This window comes from Pseudorca crassidens, chromosome X (assembly GCF_039906515.1).
Source record: "Pseudorca crassidens isolate mPseCra1 chromosome X, mPseCra1.hap1, whole genome shotgun sequence".
Classification (NCBI taxonomy): Eukaryota; Metazoa; Chordata; class Mammalia; order Artiodactyla; family Delphinidae; genus Pseudorca; species Pseudorca crassidens.
Genome location: NC_090317.1, coordinates 60,354,745 through 60,378,442, shown reverse-complemented (window position 1 = coordinate 60,378,442; position 23,698 = coordinate 60,354,745).

The following is a 23,698-nucleotide window of genomic DNA, read 5'->3' as shown; positions in this document are numbered from 1 at the left end:
TTCTTTAATTTATTTCAACAATATTCTATATTTTTCATTGTACAAGTCATACACTTCTTTTGATAATATTTTACTCCTTTTGATTCTATTGTAAATGCAGTTGTTTTCTTAATTTCATTTTTGATTGTTCTTAGATGATGCGTAGAAATAACAAGTTATTTTTATGTTGATCTTGAATTTTGCATCCTTATTGCACTTGTTTATCAGTAATAAGTGTGTGTGTGTGTATGTGTGTGTGTTATCTAGGATTTTGTACATGCAAGATTATGCACTCTGCAAAAAGAGATAATTTTAGTTCTTCCTTTCCAAAGTAGATTTTTTTATTTCTTTTTCTTTCCTAGTTGCCCTGGCTAGAACCTCCAGTACGATGTTGAATAGAGTTGACAAGAACAAACATACTTGTCTTTTTCTTGATGTTAGGGGGAAAGCATCTAATCTTTCAACATTAAGTAGGATGTTCTCTTGGTTTGTAGCAGATTCCCTTTATACATTGAGTGTATAATTCCCTTTTCTAGTTTGTTTACTGTTTCATCATGAAAGAATGTTAGATATTGTCAAATGTTTTTTCTGCATCTACTTGATATGATTTGTTGCATTGACTCATGTCCACGTGTTGAAACAACTGCATTCCTGATATAAATCCCAATTGGTCATGTTAAACATTTATATTTAATGTAATTATTGATATATTAGCTTAGGTTTGTCATATCAATTTTGTTTGTTCTCTCTCTTTTTCATTTCTGTGTCCTTTATAGTTCTTTCCTGTGGATTACATGATTGTTTTTCAGAATTCAGTTTCAATTTATCTATAGTGTTTTTCAGTGTATCTTTCTGTATAGTCTTTTAAGTCGTTGCTCTAGGTGTACACACACGCACATGCAAACACACATACATTTTATGTACATAACTTACCACTGTCTACTGGTGTCATCACTTTACATGTTTGAGTGACGTATAGAAACCTTACCTCTTTTATGTCTTTTTACCCTCCCCTGTTTAAAATATAATTGATTTGAATATTTCTGCTATATGTTTAGGACCACATCGGTGTTATAATTTTCCTTCAAACATCAAACATAATTTAGCACACTCAAGAGAAGGAAAGCCTAATGAATTTACCCATATTTTTGCTTACCATATTTGTTTTTCCATACTGATAGTCCAAGTATCCTTCTTATATTTCCCTTTCTAGTTAGAAAACTTTCTTTAGCCATTCTTTTAGGGTACATCTTCTTGTAACAAATTCTCTTTGTTTTCCTTCATCTGAAGATATCTTGGTTTCTCCTTCATTCATGAAGGATATTTTCACTGGTTAAAATATTATGGGTTGACAGTTTTTTTTTTGGCCCTTGAAATATACTGTGCCACTTCCTTCTGGCCCTGTTGGCTTCTTCTAATGAGAAATCTGCTCTGATTTTAATTGTTTTTCCACTATCGGTGAGGTCCTGTTTCTCTCTCACTGTTTTCAAGATTTTTTTCCAAGATTTGTTGAGATATAATTAGCATAACATTTTGGAAATTTTAGGAGTACAACGTGATGATTTGATACACATACATATTGTGAAATAATTAAAATAAGGTTATTTACTACAATTATCACCTCACATAGTTATCATTGTGTGTGTGTGTGTGTGTGTGTGTGTGTGGTGAGGACATTTAGGATCTACTTTTTTAGCAGCTTTCAAGCATAGAACTTATTAGTCTTATAACTGTGTTTAAAGTATTTGTCAGATAATTCTAACATATCTGTCATCTCAGTGTTGGCATCTATTAATTGTCTTTTTTACACTCAGTTTGAGATCTTCCTGGTTCTTTGTATTATGAGTGATTTAAAATTGAAACCTGGACATTGTCACATTGTGTTATGAGATTCTGGATCTTATTTAAGCCTTCTGCTTTAACTGATTTTCCTGGACTCCAGCAGTGGAAGGGGTGGGGACATGAATTCACTATTTCTAGGTGGTAGTAGAAATCCAGTTTCTTCACTCAACGTCTGCTGACACCATAGTGAGGACATCTTGCTACTGCTGGCTAGGGATCCCAGTTCCCCAAGAGGTCTCCATGGACATCATGGTTGTCAGGGTTGGGGCTCATTACTGATTTGTGAAGATAAAAGTCTTGATTCCCTATTCTGTTTTTTCTGTTACCTCCCTGGTGGGAATGGCGGGTAAGGGGAAGTGAAACAACTTGTTAGCCTGGTGAGATTGGATGTGTAGGCTTCCTACTGGGCCTTTGCTGGCATGAGTGGGAGTTGTGACAGCTTTCACTGTGGTGTTTGGCTAGATTAGAGCAGCTAAAGGTTTTCTGTATTTGGATGTCTTTTTCTTGGTCCTTTGGCTGGAGAGAGCAGACTTCTGTTAGGGCTTGCTTTATCTGCACCTGTTGGTGTTTCTGAGTTCCTAGATTCTTTAGTTCCAAGTATGGAATATATGAGTCAAAAGGAAAACCAGGGGAAGTCACTACCATTTCATTCCTCAGATACCTAGGTTGCTAGTCAGTCTACCTTATTCTCTGCACATTTCAGAATCTTCTTATGTTTGCTTTGTATGTAATATCCGGGGTTTTTAGTTGCACTTAACAGAACAAATAGGGAAAAGTATATCTATTCTATCTTTGAGGAAGTGGAAACTGTTTTTTTTAAAGAGTAAAAGTGTTCATCATAGGAAAAACAAAATTTTGTGGATTTCCTTAGAGTCATTTTATGCTTTTGGTAGTATATATATATATATATATATATATATATATTTAGGTTGCATGGCTTGCAGGATCTCAATTCCCTGACCAGGGTTTGAACCTGGGCCACAGCTGTGAAAGTGCCAAATCCTAACCACTAGACCACCAGGGAATTCCCACAGTGTTTTTGTTTTGAATTACATAGTATTGGAAAGGGAGAACATATTTTACAATACTTAGGGCCTCTGGATATCTTACTCTGGCCATGAAATAAAAAAACCAAAAAGCCCAGTGCCTCCTGTAGTGCTATTTGATCAAGTCAACTTGTAGTAATATAGATCTTATAAAAGAGGCTAAGGATTATACCCCAGATTTCATCAGCCAATTAGAACATATTGAGTACCTAATAGGTACTCAGCAGGTGTGGTTGGGATTGGGATATATCCCCTTATTTCAATACTGACTGTTTGGAATTGTTCTTTATGATTTTCAAAGCACTTTTATGTCCTTTATCTAATTTGGCCTTAATAAGATAGGAAGGCATTAATGTCTCAATTTTACAGATGAGGAAATTAAGGCACAGGTAAATGAAATGGTAAATCAGTATTTACACAGATTAATCCTAGGTCTTCTGTCTACCAGTGCCTGACAATATCCATCATTGAGAAATTTGCTCTAAGGATAAGGATAGGATTAACCCTCACAGAATTATTAAAAAGTGATACAAGCTATTGCATAATGAAGTACTAAAAGTGAGAATGGAAAATTGATACCCCTACTCATCTAACAACCACAGTAAAATACTCTACAATTCAATTTTTATTTCTTACTGTAAATTACAAGAAGTTTAGGATTAATTTATTTGACATTTAAAATTACAAGATCTCAACTGTAGAATATGCTTAGAGTGTTGCTTTTAAATTAATATTTTATTATTGATTGAATCATTGATTTTATGTATATCTTTTAAAATTTCCTATGTCTAAATAAGACCAGAGTAATAATTAGGTATCTCACAATATTATAACAAGTAAGATTGTGGGTTTGGATACCAGTGTACTGGGTTTGGAATTCAAGTTCCTCCACATAATAGAAAATTATCCTCTCTGCCTCAGTATCCTCACTTGTCAAATGTTGACAATGATATCTATCTTATAGGATATCTTGGAGTATTAAAAATTATAATGCTTGTAAAGCATGTAGCATTGTTCCTGCAACATAATGGAATGATCTATAAATTTACTTACCTTTATTATATTTAGATTTTTTTTAAGTTTTATCTATGCTTACCAAAGGTTGTGATATATTTAAAATAGTTATAGGGGAGACCTTCAAGATGTCAGAAGAGTAAGACGTGGAGATTACCTTCCTCCTCACAAATACATCAGAAATACATATACATGGGGAACAACTCCTACAGAACACCTACTGAACGCTGGCAGAAGACCTCAAACTTCCCAAAAGGCAAGAAACGCTCCTCATACCTGAGTAGGGCAAAAGAAAAAAGACAAAACAGAGACAAAAGAATAGGGATGGGACCTGCACCAGTGGGAGGGAGCTGTGAAGGAGGAAATGTTTCCACACATTAGGAAACCCCTTCACTGGTGGAGATGGGGTGGGCGGGGGGAAGCTTCGGAGCCGCGGAGGAGAGCGCAGCAACAGGGGTGCAGAGGGCCAAGTGGAGAGATTCCCGCAAAGGATCAGTGCCGAGCAGCACTCACCAGCCTGAGAGGCTTGTCTGCTCCCCCGTCAGGGTAATTGGGAGCTGGAAGCTGAGGCTCAGGCTTGAAGCTCAGGTCCCAAGGAGAACACTGGGGTTGGCTTCATGAACACAGCCTGAAGAGAGCTAGTGCACCACAGGTAGCCTGGAGGGAGTCCTGGAAAATGTCTGGACCTGCCTAAGAGGCAAGAGACAATTGTTTCAGGATGCGCAAGGAGAGGTGATTCAGAGCACCGCTTAAACGAGCTCCAGAGACAGGCACCAGACACGGTTATCAGTGTGGACAACAGAGATGGGCATGAAATGCTTAGGCTGTTGCTACAGTCACCAAGAAGCCTGTGTACAGACACAGGTCACTATCCACACCTCCCTTCCTGGGAGCCTATGCAGCCTGCCACTGCCGAGGTCCTGTGATGCAGGGACAACTTCCCCAGGAGAACACAAGGCACGCCTCAGGCTGTTGCAATGTCACGATGGCCATTGCCACTGCAGGCTTGCCACACATTCTGTACCTTTCCCTCCCCCCTGGACTGAGTGAGCCAGAGCCCCAAATCAACTGCTACTTTAACCCCATCCTGTGTGAGTGGGGAACAGATGCCCTCAGGTGACCAGCACAAAGAGGAGGGTCAAAATCCAAAGCTGAACCTTAGGAGCTGTGTGAAAAATGAAAAGAAAGGGAAACCTGTCGAAGCAGCCTCAGAAGCAGCAGATTAAATCTCCAAAATCAACTTGATGTACCCTGCATATGTGGAATAACTGAATAGACAACAAATCATCTCAAAATTGAGGCAATGGACTTTGGGAGCAACAATATATATTTTTATCCTTTTTCTGTTTTTGTGAGTGTGTTTGTGTATGCAAATTTGTGTGAATTTGTCTGTACACCTTTGCTTTTACCATTGGTCCTAGGGTTCTATCTGTCCATTTGTTTTTTTATTTTCATTTTTTTGTAAAATTTTTAGCACATTTTATCATTGGTGGATTTGTTTTTCAGTGTGGTTGCTCTCTTCTTTCTTTCTTTCTCCTTTTTATTACTTTTTAATTTATAAAAATTATTTTTTATTTTTTACTTTAATAAGATTATTTTATTTTATTTTATTCTTTATTTCTTTCTTTTTTCTCGTGTGGCTGATGGTCCTGGCACTCCGTCCTGGTGTCAGGGCTATGTCTCTGAGGTGGGAGAGCCAAGTTCAGGACATTGGTCCACAAGAGACTTCCCAGCTCCACATAATATCAAACGGCAAAAATCTCCCAAGATCTCCATCTCCTCAATGCCGACACCCACATACATTCAATGACCAGCAAGCTACAATGCTAGACGCACTATGACAAACAAATAGCAGACAGGAACACAATGCAACCCATTAGCAGAGAAGCTGCCAAATATCATAGTAAGGTCACAGACACCCCAAAACACACCACCAGACACGGTCCTTCCCACCAGAAAGACAAGATCCAGCCTCATCCACCAGAACACAGGCACAAGTCTCCTCCACCAGGAAGCCTACACAACCCACTGAATCAACCTTAGCCACTGGGGGCAGACACCAAAAACAACGGGAACTATGAACTTGCAGCCTGTGAAAAGGAAACCCCAAACACAGTAAGTTAAGCAAAATGAGAAGACAGAGGAACACATAGCAGAAGAAGGAGCAAGGTAAAAACCCACCAGGCCAAACAAATGAAGAGGAAATAGGCAATCTACCTGTAAAAGAATTCAGAGTAATGATAGTCAAGATGATCCAAAATCTTGAAAATAGAATAGAGAAAATACAATAAATATTTAGCAAGGACCGAGAAGAACTAAAGATCAAACAAACAATGATGAACAACAAAATAAATGAAATTAAAAATTCTCTAGAAGGAATCAATAGTACAATAACTGAGGCAGAAGAACGGATAAATGACCTGGAAGATAAAATAGTGGAAATAACTACTGCATAGCAGAATAAAGAAAAAAAAATGAAAAGACTTGAGGACAACTTCAGAGACCTCTGGGAAAACACTAAATGCACCAACCTTCGAATACTAGGAGTCCCAGAAGAAGAAGAAAAAAAGAAAGAGACTGAGAAAATATTTGAAGAGATTATAGTTGAACATTTCCCTAATATGGGAAAGGAAATAGTTACTCAAGTCCAGGAAGTGCAGAGAGTCCCATACAGGATAAATCCAAGGAGAAACACACCAAAACACATATTAATCACACTATTAAAAATTAAATACAGAGAAAAAAATATTAAAAGCACCAAGGGGGCTTCCCTGGTGGTGCAGTGGTTGAGAGACAACTTGCTGACGCAGGAGACACAGGTTCATTCCCTGGACCAGGAAAATCCCACATGCCACGGAGCGGCTGTGCCTGTGAGCCATGGTCGCTGAGCCTGCGTGTCCAGAGCCTGTGCTTTGCAATGGGAGAGGCCAAAACAGTGAGAGGCCCGCGTACCGCAAAAAAAAAAAAGAAGCACCAAGGGAAAAATAACAAAAAAGTGAATCCCCATAAGTTTAACAGCTGATCTTTCAGCACAAAAACTGCAAGCCAGAAGGAAGTGACAGGACATATTTAAAGTGATGACAGGGAAAAATCTACAACCAAGATTACTCTACCCAGCAAGGATCTCATTCAGATTTGACAGAGAAATTAAAATATTTACAGACAAGAAAAACTAAGTGAATTCAGCACCAGCAAACCAACTTTACAACAAATGCTAAAGGAACTTCTCTAGGCAGGAAACATAAGAGAAGGAAAATACCTATGATTACAAACCCAACACAATTAAGAAAATGTTAATAGGAACACACATATCGATAATTGCCTTAAATGTAAATGGAATAAATGCTCCAACCAAAATAAATAGACTGGCTGAATGGATACAAAAACAAGACCCAGGGCTATTCTGGTGGCACAGTGGTTGGGAGTCTGCCTGCCAATGCAGGGGATACGGGTTTGAGCCCTGGTCCGGGATGATCCCACATGGCATGGAACAACTAGTCCCATGGGCCACAACGTCTGAGCCTGCAAGCCACAGCTACTGATCTTGTGTGCCGCAGCTATTGATACCCATGCACTGTGACAGGAGAGGCCACCACAATGAGAAGCCCACACTCCACAATGGAGACCCAGTGCAGGCAAAAATAAATAAAATTAAAAAAGAGGGGGTGCTGGGAAGATGGCGGAAGAGTAAGAGGTGGAGATCAACTTCCTCCCCACAGATACACCAGAAATGCATCTACACGTGGAGCAACTCCTACAGAACACCTACTGAATGCTGGCAGAAGACCTCAGACATCCCAAAAGGCAAGAAACTCCCCACGTACCTGGGTAGGGCAAAAGAAAAAAAGAAAAAACAGAGACAAAAGAATAGGGACGGCACCTGCAGCAGTGGGAGGGAGCTGTGAAGGAGGAAAAGTTTCCACACACTAGGAAGCCCCTTCATAGGCGGAGACTGCGGGAGGCAGAGGGGGGAGCTTCGGAGCCGCAGAGGAGCACAGCAACAGGGGTGTAGAGGGCAAAGCGGGGAGATTCCCGCACAGAGGATCGGTGCTGACCAGCACTCACCAGCCCGAGAGGCTTGTCTACTCATCCGCCGGAGTGGGCGGGGCTGCGAGCTGAGGCTTGGATTTCGGTCGGAGCGCAGGGAGAGGACTGGGTTTGGTGGCTTGAACATAGCCTGAAGGGGTTAGTGCACCACGGCTAGCCAGGAGGGAGTCCAGGGAAAAGTCTGCACCTGCCGAAGAGGCAAGAGACTTTTTCTTCCCTCTTTGTTTCCTGGTGTGTGAGGAGAGGGGTTTAGGAGCGCTGCTTAAAGGAACTCCAGAGACGCGCACGAGCCGTGGCTAAAAGCGTGGACCCCAGGGCCGGGCGCGAGCCGCGGCTAAAAGCGCAGATCCCAGAGACGGGTGTGAGCTGCGGCTAAAAGAATGGACCCCAGAGACAGGCGGGAGAAGCTAAGGCTGCTGCTGCCACCACCAAGGGACCTGTGTGCGAGCACAAGTCACTATCCACACCCCTCTTCCGGGGAGCCTGTGCAGCCTGCCATTGCCAGGTTCCCGGGATCCAGGGACAACTTCCCAGGGAGAACGCAGGGTGGGCCTCAGGCTGGTGCAATGTCACAGTGGCCTCTGCCGCCGCAGGCCCGCCCCGCATGCCGTGTGCCTCCCTCTCCCCGGCCTGAGTGCGCCAGAGCCGCCGAATCAGCGACTCCTTTAACCCCATCCTGTCTGAGCAAAAAACAGACGTCTTCCAGCGACCTACACGCAGAGGAAGGGCCAAATCCAAAGCTGAGCCCCTGTGAACTATGAGAACAAAGAAGAGAAAGGGAAACTTCTCCCAGCAGCCTCAGAAACAGCGGATTAAAGCTCCACAATCAACTTGATGTACCCTGGATCTGTGGAATACATAAATAGACAACGAATCTTCCCAAATTGAGGAGGTAGACTTCGAGAGCAAGATCTATAATTTTTCCCCCTTTCCTCTTTTTGTGAATGTGTATGTGTATGCTTCTGTGTGAGATCTTGTCTGTATAGCTTGGCTTCCAACATTTGTCCTAGGGTTCTATCCGTCCATTGTTTTTTTTAAATTTTTTTCCTTAATAATTAATTTTAATAACTTTATTATACTTTATCTTCTTTCTTTCTTTCTTTCTTTCTTCTTTCTTTCTTTCTTTCTTTCTTTCTTTCTTTCTTTCTTTCTTTCTTTCTTTCTTTCTTTCTTTCTTTCTTTCTTTCTTTCTTTCTTTCCTTCCTTCCTTCCTTCCTTCCTTCCTTCCCTCCTTTAGACCATGAATCATCCCAAATTGAGGAGGTGGACTTTGAGAGCAAGATTTATGATTTTTTCCCCTTTACCTCTTTTTGTGAGGGTGTATGTGTATGCTTCTGTGTAAGACTTTGTCTGTATAGCTTTGCTTCCAACATTTGTCCTAAGGTTCTATCTGTCCCTTTTTTTCCCTAAATAATTATTTTTTAATTCAATAACTTTATTATACTTTATTTTATTTTACCGTATCTTCTTTCTTTCTGTCTTTTTTCCTTCCTTCCCTCCTTCTTTCCTTCCTCCCTCCCTCCCTCCTTTCTTTCCTTCTTCTTTCTTTCTTCCTTCCTTCCTTCCTTCCTTCCCTCCTTTCTGTCTTTCTTTCCCCATAAGTCTACTAATTCTCTCTACTTTTTCTCCCTTTTATTCTGAGCCATGTAGATGAAAGGCTCTTGGTGCTCCAGCCAGGAATCAGGGCTCTGCCTCTGAGGTGGGAGAGCCAACTTCAGGACACTGGTCCACAAGACACCTCCCAGCTCCATATAATATCAAATGATGAAAATATCCCAGAGACCTCCATCTTAACACCAGCACCCAGCTTCACTCAACGATGAGCAAGCTATGGTGCTGGACAACCTATGCCAAACAACAAGGAAAATAGGAACACAACACCATCCATTAGCAGAGAGGCTGCCTAAAATCATAATAAGTCCACAGACAACCCAAAACACACCACCAGACGTGGACCTGCCCACTAGACAGACAAGATCCAGGCTCTTCCACCACAGCACAGGCACTAGCCCCCTCCACCAGGAAGCCTACAGAACCCACTGAACCAACCTTAGCCACTGGAGACAGACATCAAAAACAACGGGAACTACAAACCTGCAGCCTGTGGAAAGAAGACCGCAAACACAGTAAGATAAGCAAAATGAGAAGACAGAAAATCACACAGCAGATGAAGGAGCAAGATAAAAATGCATCAGACCTAACAAATGAAGAGGAAATAGGCAGTCTACCTGAAAAAGAATTCAGAATAATGATAGTAAGGATGATCCAAACTCTTGGAAATAGAATGGACAAAATGCAAGAAACATTTAACAAGGGCCTAGAAGAAATAAAGATGAAACAAGCAATGATGAACAGCACAATAAATGAAATTAAAAGTACTCTAGATGGGATCAATAGCAGAATAACTGAGGCAGAAGAATGGATAAGTGACCTGGAAGATAAAATAGTGGAAATAACTACTGCAGAGCAGAATAAAGAAAAACGAATGAAAAGAAGTGAGGACAGCCTCAGAGACCTCTGGGACAACATTAAATGCACCAACATTCGAATTATAGGGGTTCCAGAAGAAGAAGAGAAAAAGAAAGGGACTGAGAAAATATTTGAAGAGATTATAGTTGAAAACTTCCCTAATATGGGAAAGAAAATAGTTAATCAAGTCCAGGAAGCACAGAGAGTCCCATACAGGATAAATCCAAGGAGAAATAGTCCAAGACACATAGTAATCAAACTGTCAAAAATTAAATACAGAGAAAATATATTAAAAGCAACAAGGGAAAAGCAACAAATAACACACAAGGGAATCCCCATAAGGTTAACAGCTGACCTCTCAGCAGAAACCCTGTAAGCCAGAAGGGAGTGGCAGGACATACTGAAAGTGATGAAGGAGAAAAACCTGCAACCAAGATTACTCTACCCAGCAAGGATCTCATTCAGATTTGATGGAGAAATTAAAACCTTTACAGACAAGCAAAAGCTGAGAGAGTTCATCACCACCAAACCAGCTTTACAACAAATGCTAAAGGAACTTCTCTAGACAAGAAACAAAAGAGAAGGAAAAAAAGTATAATAACGAACCCAAAACAATTTAGAAAATGGGAATAGGAACATACATATCGATAATTACTTTAAATATAAATGGACTAAATGCTCCCACCAAAAGACACAGATTGCCTGAATGAATACAAAAACAAGACCCTTAAATATGCTCTCTACAAGACATCAACTTCAGACCTAGAGACACATACAGACTGAAAGTAAGAGGAAGGAAAAAGATGTTCCATGCAAATGGAAACCAAAAGAAAGCTGGAGTAGCAATTCTCATATCAGACAAAATAGACTTTAAATTAAAGACTATTAGAAGAGACAAAGAAGGACACTATATAATGATCAAGGGATTGATCCAAGAAGAAGATATAACAATTGTAAATATTTATGCACCCAACATAGGAGCACCCCAACACATAAGGCAAATACTAACAGCCATAAAAGGGAAAATCGACAGTAACACATTCATAGTAGGGGACTTTAACACCCCACTTTCACCAATGGACAGATCACCCAAAATGAAAATAAATAAGGAAACACCAGCTTTAAATGATACATTAAACAAGATGGACTTAATTGATATTTATAGGACACTCCATCCAAAAACAACAGAATACACATTTTTCTCAAGTGCTCAAGGAACATTCTCCAGGATAGATCATATATTGGGTCACAAATCAAGCCTTGGTAACATAAGAAAATTGAAATTGTATCAAGTATCTTTTATGACCACAACACCATGAGACTAGATATCAATTACAGGAAAAGATCTGTAAAGAATACAAACACATGGAGGCTAAACAATACACTACTTAATAACGAAGTGATCACTGAAGAAATCAAAAAAATACCTAGAACCAAATGACAATGGAGACACAGCGACCCAAGACCTATGGGATGCAGCAAAAGCAGTTCTAAGGGGGAAGTTTATAGCAATACAAGCCCACCTTAAGAAGCAGGAAACATCTCAAATAAAAAATCTAACCTTGCACCTCAAGCAATTAGAAAAAGAAGAACAAAAAACCTCAAAGCTAGCAGAAGGAAAGAAATCATAAAGATCAGATCAGAAATAAATGAAAAAGAAATGAAGGAAACAATAGCAAAGATCAATAAAACTACAAGTTGGTTCTTTGAGAAGATAAAAAAATAGATAAACCATTAGCCAGACTCATCAAGAAAAAAAGGGAGAAGACTCAAATCAATAGAATTAGAAATGAAAAAGGAGAAGTGACAACTGACACTGCAGAAATAAAAAAAGATCATGAGAGATTACTACCAGCAACTCTATGCCAATAAAATGGACAATCTGGAAGAAATGGACAAATTCTTAGAAATGCACAACCTGCCAAGACTGAATCAGGAAGAAACAGACAATATGAACAGACCAATCACAAGCACTGAAATTGAAACTGTGATTACAATTCTTCCAACAAACAAAAGCTCAGGACCAGATGGCTTCACAGGCGAATTCAATCAATCATTTAGAGAAGAGCTAACACCTATCCTTCTCAAACTCTTCCAAAATATAGCAGAGGGAGGAACACTCCCAAATTTCTTCCACGAGGCCACCGTCACCTTGACACCAAAACCAGACAAGGATGTCACAAAGAAAGAAAACTACAGGCCAACATCACTGATGAACATAGATGCAAAAATAATCAACAAAATATTGGAAACAGAATCCAACAGCACATTAAAAGGATCATACACCATGATCAAGTGGGGTTTATTCCAGGAATGCAAGGATTCTTCAATATATGCAAATCTATCAATGTGATAAACCATATTAAAAAATTGAAGGAGAAAAACCATATGATCATCTCAATAGATGCAGAGAAAGCTTTCAACAAAATTCAACACCCATTTATGATAAAAACCCTGCAGAAAGTAGGCATAGAGGGAACTTTCCTCAACATAATAAAGGCCATATATGACAAGACCACAGCCAACATCATCCTCAATGGCGAAAAACTGAAAGCATTTCCACTAAGATCAGGAATAAGAAAAGGTTGCCCACTCTCACCACTCTCATTCAACATAGTTTTGGAAGTTTTAGCCACAGCAATCAGAGAAGAAAAGGAAATAAAAGGAATCCAAATCGGAAAAGAAGAAGTAATGCTGTCACTGTTTGCAGATGACATGATACTATACATAGAGAATCCTAAATATGCTACAGGAAAACTACTAGAGATACTCAATTAATTTGGTAAAGTAGCAGTATACAAAATTAATGCACAGAAATCTCTGCCATTCCTATATACTAATGATGAAAAACCTGAAAATGAAATCAAGAAAATACTCCCATTTACCATTGTAACAAAAAGAAGAAAATATCTAGGAATAAACCTACCTAAGGAGACAAAAGACCTGTATGCAGAAAATTATAAGACACTGATGAAAGAAATTAAAGATGATACAAATAGATGGAGAGATATACCATGATCGTGGATTTGGAAGAATCAACATTGTGAAAATGACTCTACTACCCAAAGCAATCTATAGATTCAATGCAATCCCTATCAAACTACCACTGGCATTTTTCACAGAACTAGAACAAAAATTTCACAATTTGTTTGGAAACACAAAAGACCCCGAATAGCCAAAGCAATCTTGAGAACGAAAATGGACCTGGAGGAATCAGGCTCCCTGACTTCAGACTATACTACAAAGCTACAGTAATCAAGACAGTATGGTACTGGCACAAAACCAGAAATATAGATCAATGGAACAGGATAGAAAGCCCAGAAATAAACCCACACTGATATGGACACCTAATCCTTGATAAAGGTGGCAGGAATGTACAGTGGAGAAAGGACAGCCTCTTCAATAACTGGTGCTGGGAAAACTGTACAGGTACATGTAAAAGTATGAGATTAGACCACTCCCTAACACCGTACACAAAAATAACCTCAAAATGGATTAAAGACCTAAATGTAAGGCCAGAAACTATCAAACTCTTAGAGGAAACCATAGGCAGAGCACTGTATGTCAAAAATCACAGCAAGATCCTTTCTGACCCACCTCCTAGAGAAATGGTAATAAAAACAAAAATAAACAAATGGGACCTAATGAAACTTCAAAGCTTTTGCACAGCAAAGGAAACCATAAACAAGACCAAAAGACAACCCTCAGAATGAGAGAAAATATTTGCAAATGAAGCAACTGACAAAGGATTAATCTCCAAAATTTACAAGCAGCTCATGCAGCTCAATAACAAAAAAAAAACAAACAACCCAATCCAAAAATGGGCAGAAGACCTAAATAGACATTTCTCCAAAGAAGATATACAGTCTGCCAACAAACACATGAAAGAATGCTCAACATCATTAATTATTAGATAAATGCAAATCAAAACTACAATGAGATATCATCTCACATCAGTCAGAATGGCCATCCTCAAAAACTCTAGAAACAATAAATGCTGGAGAGGGTGTGGAGAAAAGGGAACACTCTTGCACTGCTGGTGGGAATGTGATTTGGTTTAGCCACTACGGAGAACAGTGTGGAGGTTCCTTAAAAAGCTGCAAATAGAACTACCATATGACCCAGCAATCCCACTACTGGGCATATACCCTGAGAAAACCATAATTGAAAAAGAGTCATGTACCAAAATGTTCATTGCAGCTCTATTTACAATAACCCGGAGATGGAAACAACCTAAGTTCCCATCATCGGATAAATGGATAAAGAAGTAGTTGCACATATATACAATGAAATATTACTCAGCCATAAAAAGAAAGTAAATTGAGCTATTCGTAATGAGGTGGATAGACCTAGAGTCTGTCATACAGAGTGAAGTAAGTCAGAAAGAAAAAGACAAATACCGTATGCTAACATATATATATATATATATAATTAAAGGAAAAAATGTCATGAGGAACCTAGGGGTAAGACAGGAATAAAGACACAGACCTACTGAGAATGGACTTGAGGATATGGGGAGGGGGAAGTGTGAGCTGTGACAGGGCGAGAGAGAGGCATGTACATATATACACTAACAAACGTAAGGTAGATAGCTAGTGGGAAGCCACCGCATGGCACAGGCATATCGGCTTGGTGCTTTGTGACCACCTGGAAGGGTGGGATAGGGAGGGTGGGAGGGAGGGAGACACAAGAGGGAAGGGATATGGGAACATATGTATATGTATAACTGATTCACTTTGTTATAAAGCAGAAACTAGGACACCATCGTAAAGCAATCATACCCCAATAAAGATGTTAAAAAATATAAAAAAAAAGAAAAAAGAAGAAAAAACACTTCTACCATTTGAAATAAAACACAAAAAAACAAAAGAAAATGACCCGTATATATGCTGTCTACAAGAGACCCACTTAAGACCTACAGATACGTATAGACTGATAATGAGAGGATGGGAAAGCATACTCCATGCAAGTGGAAATCAAAAGAAGGCTGGAGAGGCAATTCTCATATAGGACAAAATAGAGTTTAAAATAAAAATGATTACAAGAGACAGAGAAGGACACTACATAATGATCAAGGGATCAATCCAAAAGGAAGATATAACAATTGTAAATATTTATGCACCCAACATAACACTGCAATAGATAAGGCAAATGCTAACGGCGATAAAAGGGGAAATTGACAGTAACACAGTAATAGTAGGGGTTTTTAACACGTCACTTTCACCAATCGACAGATCATCCAAAATGTAAAAAAGTAAGGAAACACAAACTTTAACCGAAACATTAAAAAAGATGCACTTGATTTATATTCATAGGGCATTCCATCCAAAAACAATGGACTACACTTTCTTCTCAAGTGCTCATGGAACATTCTGCAAGATAGATCATACCCTGGGCCATAAATCAAGCATTGGTAAATTGAAGAAAATTGAAGTCGTATCAAGTGTCTTCTCTGAAAACAATGCTATGAGACTAGATATCAATTAAGGGAAAAAATTCTAAAAAAATAAAAACATATGGAGGCTAAACAATACACTACTTAAGAACCAAGAGAACACTGAAAAAAAAAAAAAAACAAAGAGGTAATCAAAAACTACCTAGAAAACCATGACAATGAAAACAATATGCCCCAAAACCTATGGAATGCAGCAAAAACAGTTCTAAGAAGGAAGTTTATAGCAATACACTCCTACCTTTAGAACGAAGAAACATCTAAAATAAACGACGTAATCTTACAACTAAAGCAATTAGAGAAAGAAGAGCAAAAAACCCCAAAGTTACTAGAAGGAAAGAAATCATAAAGATCAGATCAGAAATAAATGAAAAAGAAATGAAGGGAACAATAGCAAAGATCAATAAAACTAAAAGCTGGTTTTTGAGAAGATAAACAAAATTGATAAACCATTAGCCAGACTCATCAAGAAAAAAAGGGAAAAGACTCAAATCAATGGAATTAGAAATGAAAACGGAAAAGTAACAACTGACACTGCAGAAATACAACGGATCATAAGAAATTACTACAAGCAAATCTATTCCAATAAAATGGACAACCTGGAAAAAACGGACAAATTCTTAGAAAAGCACAACCTTCCGAGACTGAATCAGGAAGAAATAGAAAATGTAAACAGACCAATCTCAAGCACTGAAATTGAGACTGTGATTAAAAATCTTCCAACAAACAGAAGCCAGGACCAGATGGCTTCACAGGCGAATTCCATCAAACATTAAGAGAAGGGCTAACACCTATCCTTCTGAAGCTCTTTCAAAATATAGCAGAGGGAGGGACACTCCCAAACTCAATCTACAAAGCCACTATCACCCTGATACCAAAACCAGACAGATGTCACAAAGAAAGAAAACTTCAGGCCAATATCACTGATGAACACAGATGCAAGCATCCTCAACAAAGTACTAGCAAACAGAATCCAGCAGCACATTAAAACGATCATACAACATGCTCAGGTGGCGTTTATCCCAGAAATGCAAGGATTCTTCAATACCCGCAAATCAATCAATGTGATACACCTTATTAACAAATTGAAGGAGAAAAATCATATGATCAGTTCAATAGATGCAGAAAAACTTTTGAAAAAATTCAACACCCATTTATGATAAAAGCCCTCCAGGAAGTAGACTTAGAGGGAACTTACTTCAACATAATAGAGGCCATATATGACAAACCCACAACCAACATCGTTCTCAGTGGTGAAAAACTGAAAGCATTTCCACTAAGATCAGGAACAAGACAAGGTTGCCCACTCTCACCACTATTATTCAACAAAGTTTTGGAAGTTTTAACCACAACAGTCAGAGAAGAATAAGAAATAAAAGGAATCCAATTCAGAAAAAAAGAAGTAAACCTGTCACTGTTTGCAGATGACATGATACTATACATAAAAAACCCTAAAGACTCTACCAAAAAACTTCTAGAGCTAATCAATGAATTTGGTAAATTTTCAGGATGCAAAATTAATGCAGAGAAATTTCTTGTATTCCTACACACTAATGATGAAAAATCAGAAAGAGAAATTAAGAAAACAGTCCCATTTATCATTGATACAAAAAGAATAAAATACCTGGGAAGAAACCAAGCAAAGGAGACAAAAGACCTGTATGCAGAAAACTAGAAGACACTGATGAAAGAAATTAAAGATGATACAAACCGATGGAGAGATATACCATGTTCTTGGATTGGAATAATCCACAATGTGAAAATATCTATATTACCCAAAGCAATCTACAGATTCAATGCAATCCCTATCAAATTACCAATGGTATTTTTCACAGAACTAGAACAAAAAATTTCACAATTTGTATGGAAACATAAAAGACCCTGAAGAGCCAAAGCAATCTTGAGAAATTAAAACAGATCTGGTGGAATCAAGCTCCCGGACTTCAGAGTATACAACAAACGTACAGTAATCAAGACAGTATGATACTGGCACAAAGACAGAAATATAGGTCAATGGAATAGGATATAAAGCCCAGAGATAAACCCACACACAGGTGGCAAGAATATATAATGGAGAAAAGACAGCCTCTTCAATAAGTGGTGCTGGGAAAACTGGACAGCTACATCTAAAAGAATGAAATTAGAACACTCCGCTAAACCATGCACAAAAATAAACTCAAAATGGATTAATGAGCTAAATGTAAGTCCTGGCACTATAAAACCCTTAGAGGAAAACATGGGAAGAACACTCTATAACATAAATCACAGCAATATCCTTTTTGACCCCCCTCCTAGAGAAATGGAAGTAAAAACAAAAATAAACAAAAGGGACCTAATGAAGCATAAAAGCTTTTGCACAGCAAAGGAAACCATAAAGAAGATCAAAAGACGACCCTCAGAATGGGAGAAAATATTCACAAATGAAGCAACTGACAAAGGACTATCTCCAAAATTTACAAGCAGCTCATGCAGCTCAATATCAAAAAAATCTAACAACACAATCCAAAAATGGACAGAAGACCTAAATAGACATTTCTCTAAAGAAGTTATACAGATTGCCAACAAACACATGAAAGAATTTTCAACATCACTAATCGTTAGAGAAACGAAATCAAAAGTAGAATGAGGTATCAACTCACACCAGTTTGAATGTCCATCCTCTAAAAATCTATAAACAATAAATGCTGGAGCGGGTGTGGAGAAAAGGGAACGCTCTTGCACTGTTTGTTGGAATGTAAATTGATACAGCCACTCTGGAGAAGATTATGGAGGTTTCTTAGAATACTTAATATAGAACTACCATATTACCCAGCAATCCTACTACTGGGCATATCCCTTGAGATAACCATAATTCCAAAATTGTCATGTATGACAATATTCATTGCAGCTTTATTTATAATAGCCAGGACATGGAAGCAACCTAAGTGTTCATCAACAGATGAATGGATAAAGAAGATGTGGCACATATATACAATGGACTATTAGTCAGCCAGAAAAAGAAATGAAATTGAGTTATTTGTAGTGAGGTGGATGGACTTAGAGTCTGTCATACAGATTGAAGTAAGTCAGAGAGAGAAAAACAAATACCGTATGCTAAAACATATATAGTGAATTCAAAAAAAATTGGTTATGGATATCCTAGGGGCAAGACAGGGATAAAGACACAGACATAGGGAATGGATTTGAGGATACGGGAAGGGGGAAGTGTAAGCTGGGACAAAGTGAGAGTGGCATGGACTTATATATACTACCAAATGTAAGATAGATAGTTAGTGATAAGCAGCCGCATAGCACAGGGAGATCAGTTCAGTGCTTTGTGAACACCTAGAGGGGTGGTATAGGGATGGTGGGAGGGAGACACAAGAGGGAGGAGATATGGGGATATATGTATATGTATAGCTGATTCACTTTGTTATAAAGCAGAAACTAACACACCGTTTTAAAACAATTATACTCCAAGAAAGATATTAAAAAAAAATCAATAGAATTTTCTAACAGAAAAAATAAATAAATAAAATAAAATAGTTATAGCCTAAGTTTTACATTTTAGGGTTATATTTTAGTCAGGTTAAATGATTTAGTGTCAAGAGGATATAGAATTTTGATTCCGTTGTGCCTTTGGAATGAGCATTTCTAAGGTATAAATCAAATATAATCCCGATTAAGTACTGAATACATTCTTAGATTTGTAATGCTATCAAGGGAAGGCCCTTGAAGAATTTGGGATTTACTTCTAAAAATAAGCAAGCAAGGTATTTGATTTATTTACCAATATGTTTTATTCATCTTTATTAAACATTCCTTTACTCCGTTCCTTTACCTCATTTCTTCATTTAATTCGGTTGAACATTGTCCAGTATTTTCAAAAGTTTATATAGCATTTTCAGTTTTTTTAATTAGTGTGAGAAATCTGGTGGACCTGTGAAGAGAACCTCATTGAGAAATGAGTACATTGAAAGTGTGGTAGATGGTGGCATAACAGCAGTCATTTGCAGGGCCTACTCCTAGTTATATCATGATGTTTGCCTTTGGTAATAATGTCCCTTTTGACCACTCAGATGCCCTGAACTCTCATGCTCTCCCCTAGCTGTTCAAACTCCACACTGGTTCATTTGGAACTCAGGATTCAAATCTTGCTGCTTAGGATAGTTTTCAAAACCACCTTTTGACCCAACATTTCTCAGGATTAAAAAAAAGAAAAGTTTTAAAGATATAAAGAACAGGCTTCTGCAAGGTTTTTGGTTTTTTTTTAATCAGATTCAATTGAATAACTTTGGAAATGGTAGAAGGGTCATTCCTAGCTTGCTTTAAAGGAAGAAACCACCACATTTTAGTCTCTAGCCCTGCTTTTCACTTCACCTGAGCACACTGTAAATATTTCACACTTTAATACAGCTTTTTCTTAAGTGAAGAAACAAAACATTATATTCTTAACTTCTAGCAATAATGAGGTGCCAAATTGAGAAAACAGCAAGGCTTAATCCTGGGGAGTAACCTTATACCACCCATTTAGGTGATGTAGGGCTTAGCATTCAAATAACCAAAAGAGCTGTGTTTAAAATACTAGCCATTACTCCGGTAGACCTCCAAAGAAGAAAAGCATTGTTCTAATTGAAGATAAATTATTAATGATTATTTTTTTGTGAGTCGCTGTATTTCAAACAAGTGATGCAGATATTCTCAAGAGATTGTACTTTGTGTATCAAAGAGCAGATCTTTTCTGTGGTCATCCAACTTATAGCAGACAGTTTGCACCTGATAATTTGGTTTGTTCATTTAATTGTGGGTAATGTTATCTATCTCCAGTTTCACTAATTTGAAATTGATTTCTGGTAAGATTTTTTGTCATTATATATTTGTCCTGTCATTTCTTTATCCCTCTCCATTATACAGCACCATTACATCATATACTCCCCTCTTTAAGTTAAACCAGAATAAAGAAGAAAATGTTTAATGTAAAGCATTGGTGTAGCTGCATATCAGTTGGCTGTACTTTTAATGGGGGAAAACTTTAGAATGGTGAATTCTGTGAGTATTTACCAGGCTAGAGAGCAGAGTTCTCCCCAAACCTAGTCAATCAAACATTAATTTACTGAGCACCAACTTGTGTGTCCAACACTTAATAGTGACATAGGGAATATAAGACATGTAAGTCATGGTCTTTCTTCTCAAAAGACCACACAATACAGTTGTAGAGAGAAGTATAACAGACTTCAGCCAATTGGAAAGCACTATACCCCAAATTAGGAATAATGATGATCTTTTCTGTTGATCTAATTTAGCTCTGAGTTGAGTAGTTGTCAGATGAATATTGAAAATCAAGTTTTTTAAATATATACTTCACCATTAAACGTTTAGCAGAACTAAGTCACCACTCTCACGAAACCAAACTTATCTAAAAAACTCAGAACTAGAAAACTCAGTTTTCTCTCCATTGTCTAAAACACTTTGAATTCATAGATAAGAGAAAGTATAAAGTTAAAACTATCACGAAGCCTACTTATATTGTTTCCTCTCTAATAAATTTGATGACTATATAATAGTGATTTAGAAGAAAGAGTAGTAACTTATTAAATTGATAGTATGGGCACTGTCTTCTTCTGATACTGAGTAGAAATTACATAATTTACAAAGAGCTTTCACACATAGTATCTCATTTCACCTTCACAATATTCAATTAAGGTTGTTTGTATAATCCTCATTTAGTTGATTTAATAGATAGTTCAGAAAGACTGCGATTTTCTCTTGCTCACACTGTTATAAACTTCCAGAACAGATGCTTGAACTAAGGTCTTTCAAATCTGATCCCCATTATTCTTCCAAATATACCATAACTACCACTTTCAAAATGTAGATGCTAGAGTAAATGCCATTAAGACATAGATAATTTAGGTTTCCAAGTGAAAGTCTCTTAAGATCAAATAAAAAAAGAAGGCCTCAAATTAATGAGTATGAAATTTTGTCATACCTTGTAGAGGAAATGAGATAAAAGATTTGTTTAATTTTTTGTTTTGTATTTTAGAAAAGCAAACTGTACGAAAAAGACTTTCATCTTTTAAAGAGACTTTTTATTTAAATGTAATGCCCATACAGGAAATGGCTCACTAATAAGTACATAGCTGATGAATTTTCATGAAATATATATATACCTGTGCAATCCCAAATCAGATCCTGAAATAGAACAATACCAGCAACCAAGAAACCACTCTAACACCATCTTCCAGTCACTACCTCCCGTGGAAGAGTAATTATTATCCTGATTGCTAATGCTTCAGATTGGTTTTGCCTGTTTTTGAACTTTATATAAGTGGAATCATGCAACTCAGGAATAAATTAAAGTTCTCAAATTAGAAAATAGTGCAGGGTTTCACTTTTTAAATTGTGGCCCTAATTATTGTATGGTATTATGAACAGTGAAACTCATTAGGATAAAAGAACAATGTGAAAAATGTTATTTTCCGTTATTAGTTTGCACCCATTCTCTAATAATATGTAATGTGCCTTCCTGGTGATCAAATACAATAACCTGCACTTTACATTTTATGGAAAAACAATTTCTCCCTATTTGTATCCCATCCTTAGCGGTGAGCAAGAGGCTTGTTCAATGATCCCAGTCTCTTTTGCAGTATTTAAAAAGATAAATTATAACTAATTTTTGTGGAAAATGAAAAATTCTACAGTTTTTAATTTAACATAATTATTCACCAATCCACTTAAATTTTCTAGCCATCTGAAAATTAAGCTACTACTTTTCCTGAAATGGAAAATGTGATTACAATGTGATGTTGATTTCTCAAACAGGTTTTTGAAATTAAACCAAAAATAGGTTCCATGAGAGATTTCTGCTTATTCAACATAGTTCCTTTGCCATTTACAAGGATAAATGACTGAGAAATTTTCATTTATCTACATCTTAGATAAAAGGGAATGGGGAAACATTGGTCTACTTTCAAGATACTAGAGTTGGATTATGATTCAATTATACACAAATTCATCAAATATAATGATAAAATCAGAACTAATTTTCTTTAGAGAAAACATCAGAATAAATGTATATAGAAAATTTATGGCATCAAATAGGAAGTGGTAATGAGATAGAGATGTAGAATAATACTGCCTGACATATTCAGCTAGTGTCACCAAGAAGGACAGCTCTTCTATAAATGTGATAAACTGCCACTAAATTTTAAGAATTAATTATATGCCCCTGTGTGTTCTGGACATATTTAATGAATGTCAATGAAAGTGTTGGAATCTGGGACTGAGAGAATGCTATTTTACCAATATATTATACTTATTTGATATGGAGTCAGATATAACCAGAAAAAATAATTCACAACTGTATTATCAGTAATAGAAGTGATTGCATATATGATCACAGGAATACTATGGACAAAAGGAAAAGTCATCAGTTAAACTGTTGGGAGTCATTTTGCTAACAGTGGAGAAGAAAGGATTAGGACCAAATAGCATAAGTGAGCAGTAACGTTTCATATAATCTGGAGTTAGAAGGAAAGCTTGTCACCAAATATTCATGTTAACAGAGAGAGAGCAGTGACTGGCTCCTCTGAAATGAATAAAATGAAAATTATTTGTGTTTGCTTTATAATGCTTATGCTTTTGGAAAGGGGGCAATTTGACCTTCCCGATGATGTTCAATTTGCTGAGGTTCCTGTTTGCAATCTTAGTCCTCATACTGAATAATGGTAGCAAAAGTTCAAGGGACTATGGATATTCACAAAATGGAGATGCAAAATGTGTATAATTAAGACTTACAGTTTTCTTTTCCTACTGACATTAAGTATAATGTATATGGAGTGCTGTTTGTGGAGGTATGAACATATGCATG